Below are 8,377 nucleotides of genomic sequence, written 5' to 3'. Positions count from 1 at the left end.
ACACCCCACCTGCATACTGCTTTCCATAATAAACCTAGAGTAGAATAACGACGGTTCCCAGGAGTCGTTTCAAAGTTCAATTGCACAGAAATTCATAGGTACTGCGTCTGGCGACTTGGCGGATATGGAATACCCTGAATACTCGCTTTACTCTCCAGCTTCAGGTATGCAATTCGATATTGTTATTGTTAGCACAAATCCACAATGAGCTATCTGTGCTCCGTCCACCACAAGGAATCTAACCTTAGATTTTAGCATTATAAATCAGTAAATTTTCTGTTGATTCACTTGGAGACAAGAATATGCGGCGGTTAAAGAACTATGTCGTGAAAACAGCTAGGGTACATCTGAGTTATGCTGCTTTTCCAGACAGAGCTATTTCTTGATAATGTTGCATTCTGTTACCTGGGGCACATGGATGGCTATTGTCACTGACCTTTGTGATCATAGATTATCAAGACGCCGCACTTTGGTTAGTACGGCCAGGATACGATTTGTTGCAGATCTCTTTCTGGGTAGTTCTGGTCCCCCAAGTTGATCCATATTATTTTGTTTTCCAATGTCATTAAGTATAAGGGCTATCACCGTCTTGGAAATTCTAAATCCCCAATCTGAACACATCTCTAAGCAATCACTATTCAATGGCATCACACAAATTGAAAAACACCAAACACTTTATATTGACTGTGATTATCACTCGATCTGTGTATTTTCCTTTGCAGATTCTCATTTGTTTTCTAGTGTTTTCGTTTGTTAGAGCCCCCAGTGGATCAGTGATAGGCTTGAGGGCTTATAATGTTAAAATTCATGATTCATATCTGCGGTAGGCACATTACATATAACCTATTGTGTAGTTTTGCGCTTAAAAAACAATCAAAACTTCGTTATAAGTAGGATTCTAAATATCTATTTTGGACAACTATGTATATTTGATTTTTTTTACAGAAATTATCATTTAAATCGATCATTTCTTATGGGCTTACCTAACTGATTTGCAAATTTGTAATAAAAGCTTGAAACATAATCGTTCAAATTACTAAAAAAAATACCCTATGGTTTTAATTATCCATTCATTGATTGAAGGAGCTAATAAAAGCGAGAGCAGTTAATTGTCCAATCATATGTAAGAACGGTTCTACGTCATACAGAAATAATGGCAATAAAGTACAGACAGAGAGGTTTCTGTTAAAAATTATGTGCACTATATTCCAAGTACCATGTTTCGCGTATTCCTTCCGGAATTTTTTTGAAACTAATTTATAGATGAAATACGACTGTATGTTGGTAATGGTTAATTTATTTTGTGTATTATTGGACTCTTGTAATGCGTGCTGTTATATGAGTTATCTTCAAAGAAGTTTTTTCTTCGTGGATTCTCAAACTTTTCCATTACTTTATCTTTAACCTGACCATTTTAATATTCTCCACTCATGACAACAACACCTGTATTTTCCCGCACATCCGACGTAAAAAACTGAATTCATCAAATTTGCATCGAGCTGTTTTTATTTATTTTTTTCTACAAGAAAAGAACAATGAAGCTTGTATTAACAGTGGAAGAAAACCCTGAGCCTACAATCTGCAAGGTGAATCATTAAACACACTACCGACATCTGTTAGCGTTCTGCTGAAACTTTTCATAAACAGTCGAATGTCATAGATCAACATCACGCTTCTCACAAAATATTAAGACGCATAATATTGGTTTTCGAACTCTGTGAAAGACTAAAGGATTTCTAAATGTTGGTTTATGTACGCTGCATTAAGAGACAGGTTGAAATGTGTTTGTTCGATTAGTAGAATAATATAATTATTCGAAATTCAATGAAAATTATGAATTATAGAATATTGTAAAAATTTAACAAGACAGACAGCGATGACGTCACATAATACAAATAAGGTCTCTTTGTGTATATTAATAGATAAGTTTTTAATGAAACTAAATCAATATCAGTTTGAAATATTTATTTCAGAAAAACAAAATATTTTCGTATCGATAACAGTTTTAATGATCATACATGACTTCACAGTTAGTCATTAGTTTGAACTAACATCTCTGTAGTTGTTTGTTGGAACGGCCATGGCTTAGTGGTTAGCTTGCTGGGATACGTATCGTATTGTTCAAACCGTCATCCTGTTGAACATGCTCCTCACTTAGAGCTGTGGGTACGTTATAAGACTGACAGTCAGTTTCTCCATTCGATTCAAAGCCGGACAAAGTTTTGTGGCGGGACGTACCGCTGACCGGCTGCTTTCGCTCTAGTTAGTTGTTCAAAATTTACCTGAACCCTAGAGGTATACGACATGAACTTTTAGCCAAAGTGACGCATAATGTGTGGCTCGGGTTGAAAATACAAGTAAATAATTTCATCTAAAAGACACTTTTGTAAGGTGCATTTATCGAAACGCTGTAAATGTGTTTCCCTTTCATCAATGAACTTCTTGAAATAATTGTTTAAACGTTTCTTGAACAAAAGTATGTTATTTGTTCTATCATTCTAATAGTCCAAGCAACAACTTCGCTGAGCTAGCCAATTAATTCAGTTCAAGCTCATTGGTAAAAAGATTTTCTTAAATCCAGAGATGATATTTAAATTAGTCGTCCGAATAATGTATTTGAAGTCACGTGTTGTTAATGCGTGAAACATTATGTTCAAGGTATTTTTGTTACTTGGTAAAGAATGAACACATCTAATGGTAGACCCATGGTGCTCAGGGCCCTAGTTCTTGTAGATAACGTTAAAGTGGTTAAATACCAGTGTTTCATTCTGGAACAAAAACAGTCCTGAATTTGTACATTAATTAGGACTGTAAATAGACGTTTGTGCTCGAGAGTTCAATTGTTCTTTACTTGTGTCTGTGAAAACAAGTGAACTACTTTTTGGAACATTATAAGAATCTTTGGAAGTGGTCGAATGTGTCGCCAAAAATTTACCAACCAACAAATCAATTAAATTACGGGAACTCCCATCACCCAAGAAAGTAATTTCTAACAAGTTATGTATATCTCGACTGTTCACAACAAAGACTTTACCCTTGTATAGAAATATAAATCATGAGTGCACACGTTGTTCTTCAGACACATTGGTGACAGGGAAACACACTGCTAAAACTCTACTAAAATATGTTGCACGTGAAAGATCGGTGTACCTGACTGACTGCAATAAGAAATGGGAAATTTGATGCTATTGTTGCAATTTGTTGGGTTTCATGGTTATTGCGTTTCCCATATAATGAAAAGGTTACAATTTATAATTACTAACAAGGGGAGGTGCTGACAGATATTGTGCATCATGAAATATTTAAACTGAGTGGACACAGAGGTTCAAGTTTCACAGATATGTCGAAAAATGGGACAACATGAACACCGGTTACATTATTTACAGATCATAGAAACACCGTTGTGGACTTAGACGTGCGACTTATCTCGAGTCAGATATACTTGGCACTTTGGACTTGCTTTACTTAAACTTTGCCTTGAAGCCGACCTCCACGTGCAGTGGGGTGTCTGTGGAAAATATGACAGGACACATAATCTGAGAATGGTCTTGAAGTCTCTGTCAGAGTATTATAGTATTGGACAATAGTGCTTAATCGTGGCCATTGCATGAACGATGGAAGAAGTAGTTCAATAGGCAACATTAGATGAACACACAGTCAACGATGGAGAAAGTAGTTCAATAGGCAACATTAGATGAACACACAATCAACGATGGAGGAAGCAGTTCAAAAGGTAACATTGGGTAAAAAAAAAACTAGGTTTGTAGACTTTAAGATATAACTCATACATGGGAACCAGAAGTAGTTTTTTTTATAAATTCGGTAATCCAAAAGGTTATCTTTTATTCTTATTTAAACAGATATTTAGCTCCTAAATTGATTTAGAACCTTTCGTTATTGTTTTGTTTTTAGGATATTTTAAAGGCATGAAAAATGTCATCATTTAAGCCACCAGCCATATTACTACTATAAACATTCATGATGTTATAAAAACATTTAGGCTCAAGAAGTCTTGATGGAAATGAATAAAAACCCTATAACCCGAGCTCTTTCGAAAGGTGGACCTTTCTTCTTCAGTGGCAAACTATAAACAATTCTCCTTACATTGGCTACTTTCTTCCTTTTGTTACACTTAACAAATAAAATGTATTTATTACATAGAAGTATCTTTATAGATTGTAATCCTTCAAAACTAATGTAATATTTGTTTAAGGTTACACTTATGACAGGGTTTACAGGGTTTTTCTTTTATATGACTTTGCTGTTTTTTGTTTGTTTTTTGTAAAATATTTTTATGTAAAATATCTTGAAGAGATTTTCGTGGCCATAAAGAAGACATTGAACTATAGTGTTAAAACAAACTTTATTCACAAATTTCACTAATGTGTATTTTTTAAACCAAATGCGAGAATTCGGGACTATTTTCGGTTCAAGAACAAGACCGGGCTTCTTAACTCCTCGGTCATTGTCTACAATCAGTAATGACTTTGTATAGAGAACCTACTGTACGTCTTGGTTCCTTTATAAACGCAACAAAGAGCATTTTGTCTAGAAAAGAAGAACAGTTCTAATATAAAGTTTCAAGTACATGATCAAGGTGAGGTGGCTTCAGAAAAGATTTCCGCCATTGTGACGACTAATCTTAAATATATATTCTGGAATAAAGAAATTCGTTTCATTGAAATATACGCTGAACCAGCTGGCTAGCTCTACCAAGCTGTTACCTACATAGTAAAAGCTTGAGTTTCGTTCATTATATGTATTGCTGGAATATCTTATTTGTTCATATACTTACAAGTCTGTTGCTTTCATATATTTTATGCGAACGAAAAAAACGTTTGTCGATTGCGAGAATGCTGGGTTGTGTGTGTGTGTATATTGTATAATTATAAAACATTTATATTATTTTTTACACCTAAAGGAAATAGCATAAAATCATCACGTCCTTACTTTGACATTTTTTTACAACTTCGGAAAAGAATGCTAAGGACAAAAATTATCAAACATAAAACACATACGAATAGAACTATGGAAGAAACTACACTGTTGTAAAATGTTCCTTAGAAAGAGGGGTGTCCATTGAAGTAGGACCCACACAACGATAGAAACACACTGTCTATCAGATTTAACTTATTTTTGTAATAAAGAAGAAAAAAGAAAAGTTAGAAGATTAAGAGCAGATGTGTGTACTAAAAACCACAACTTTTCGCACCTAAAACTACCATTTACCGACTGCAAACAGTTGTATGTAGTTAATTTCTCCTTTTGAAACAAAATTATTAAAATTAAATTAAAATGCGTTCCTACAGTTGGACCACAGGGGGTGATCAGTAAAATTTGTTTCCTGAAGTGGGCGGTGTTTCAGTCCTCAATATGGTCAAATATCTATATATAATAGTATAATAAAACTCTAAAACTCTGAAGTTAAATATTACTCATAATTAATTAACGAAAGATGTGATTTTACCTCCGAATTAAGATAAAGTTTTTTTTTTTACACTGTTCCCTCGTCGGGCTGTTTGTTTTGCCTATCTGTGCTCTGCTCACCACAGCTATCGAAACCTGGTTTCTAATATTGTAAGACCCAAGACATGCCACTGGGGAGCGTCGGCCTATTGGTTATATTTTGGCTTTATGTGTTTGTCTTTTATACATCAAACTCTTTTTTTTTTTTTTGCCCTTGTATCCAGTGTAAATACTGGTTTAGTAAACTTCATATTAAGAGCTATTTCACACTATATGATCAAGATTGAGGTATTTGTCTGAAAGACACGTGATTTATAATAAATCTAAAAATTATTCTAATTATCGGTTCATAAAGCAAATATATGTAGAATTAAGTACTATATATATATATATGTAGCTGCTTTAAGCCATTCGTAAATATAATTAACTTTGCGTGGTTAATTTTTCAAAAACTTCGTATACATCATTATATCTGTACGTTCTCTTATATCACGCCTGGCATGAATTGCCGTCCCACCAAACCTACTCGCCCTTTCAGCCATGGGACGTTATCATATGACGGTCAATCCCACTATTCGTTGGTAAAAGAGTATTCCATGAGTTGGTGGTGAATGGTTATGACTAGCTGCCTTCCCTCTAGTCTTTCACTGCTAAAGTAGGGACGTCTAGCGCAGATAGCTCCGTGTAGCTTTGTGCGAAATTCTTAACAAACAAACAAACTCTTATATCACACCCTCCAGTAGCAGAGATAGCCCATTGTGTAGCTTTGTGCTTAACTATAAACAAACAAACTCTTATATCAAGCCCTCCAGTTTTTATTTCCCCACCAGTGGCCACTAACAGAGGGAATCTTATAGATAAGGTGCACCCATATTTCTTTCCCAGCTCATCATATATCTTTAATGTTCTTTGGCTTGATGTTTGTTTATAGTTAAGCACAAAGCTACACAGTGGGCTATCTCTGCAACAATTAACACGGATATGTTGTACACTAACCATGATACATCAAACGTGTATAGCTAGCAAACTTCAGTACAAATAATCGCTGTGTAGATTTTTGAAAAAAAAAAGTGAAATAGAATGTATTTTGTAGTAGCTCGTTGATTTATTTAGTTTTTATCCCTTCCTACAGAAACGTTAAGAAATTATGGTTTCCCAATTTTCCTTGCCTTAATTTAAAATAAGCTTCATAAGTTTGGAGCTTGGGTCAAATACGTTAACTGATTTTCTGACGTCAGCACCGCTTGTTGCAAGCGAATTAATTAATTCTAAGAAAAATATGCTCTCACCGTGGTACATGTGTGAAAATCAAGACGTTTCATTAGTTTACTGATGTATGTAGTTTATCTTTGTTGTCCCTATTTAGTGATGATTCGTAACACGTAATCAAGTTTTACACAACATCTAGCAAGTCTGATAAATTGTCAAACAGAAATGATGCAATTTTGTAACCTTGTGTTTAATCTTAACAAAAGGAACAGTGTAGGCTTAATAAGTTAAGCTTTAAAATACACTTCTTTGAGCCTTTAAAATACAGTACTGTAAAGTCACCTATAACTCGATGTTTTCTTTATTCCATGTATCGATCACTTAGATTTCATATTGTTTAAAGCTGAAGGAAATAATGCTTGTTTGTTTTTCAAATATTAGTTTAGTGCTGCATTGGAAAATATCGTTGAAATTTACGCTCCGAGTAAACTTTTGCTACTATTCATCTTCTAGTTGTTTATATGATTTTAAACATGATTACTTATCGTGTCTAATACTTTTATGTAGGAATGGTTGTCAATATCCAATAATATTGCAGAAATGGATGAATAAATGTGTAAGAATGTCGCCAATACATATGGGGGGTGTTCGCTGTTGGAGACGACATAAATGCTTTGAGCAGAAGAGACTTTACTTGTTGTTAAAATGTTTAAACAACTAGAATCAATTATGTACCAGCGGCCTAGTGTCGGCTAACATTACGAAGAATTAAATTTTGGCAGAATGCTACAAGTTCTTCAAATACCTATAGAATGATAGGTTTCTTTTTTATGAGTGTAAAACACTTAAATACACCATTTCGATTTTCGATACCACACTACAATAACGTCTTGGTTTGGTCTGAAGTTTCACACTTGTCATCTTGATCATCCTACATACTCCTCTATGTGTCTGATTATCCTGCTTCTGTTGCTCCAGTGCATACCATTACCCCTCCTGACAACTCTGTTGCTATGTCTTTGTTTCTTCCAACCTGGTTCCTTTTATTACTCTCCAGATGTGTCCACCTGTTGGTAGTGATCATCTCCCCATAGAACTTTGTGTCCATTCACAGTCCTTGTCTGTTCCTCGTGCTTCCCGTCGGACTCATCTAAATTTTCGTTCTGCCGACTGGAAATCTTATACTTCACACATTGCTAGTGCCATACAGAAATGGATCGACCTCTTACTACAACAGCCAATGTTGACTCCTTCGCCACCTTACTCACCACTCTTCTCTCTGATGGCAGTACTTTACACATACCGACTTCTTCTCCAGCTCCCCATAAACCAGCCTCGTAGAGCTGTAGATCTGTTACATCACTCTTCCACTTTATTGCATAAATACCGTCGGTTTCATGATCCCTTGTTGCTGCAACGATCCCGGGGTCTTCAACGTACTGCCCGTAATTTTGTTCGGGCAGTCCGACGTCAGCAGTGGCATCAGGCCTGTAACAAACTCGGTCATTCCTCTTCTTCCTCGCAATTCTGGGACCATTTTAAGCTGCTCACAGGTCAACGATGCTCTCCCTCCTATGCAATACTTGTTGATGGTGCTGCACCTTCTACATCTTTGGACAAGGCCAATTGTTTTGCTGATTTTCATAAACAGAACTTTCAAGTACCGGAACGTCATATTCTTGACTACAATGACACTACAACC

The sequence above is a fragment of the Limulus polyphemus genome, unplaced genomic scaffold, assembly GCF_000517525.1.
Source record: "Limulus polyphemus unplaced genomic scaffold, Limulus_polyphemus-2.1.2 Scaffold550, whole genome shotgun sequence".
In the NCBI taxonomy this organism is placed as follows: domain Eukaryota; kingdom Metazoa; phylum Arthropoda; class Merostomata; order Xiphosura; family Limulidae; genus Limulus; species Limulus polyphemus.
This window is presented reverse-complemented; position numbering follows the sequence as displayed.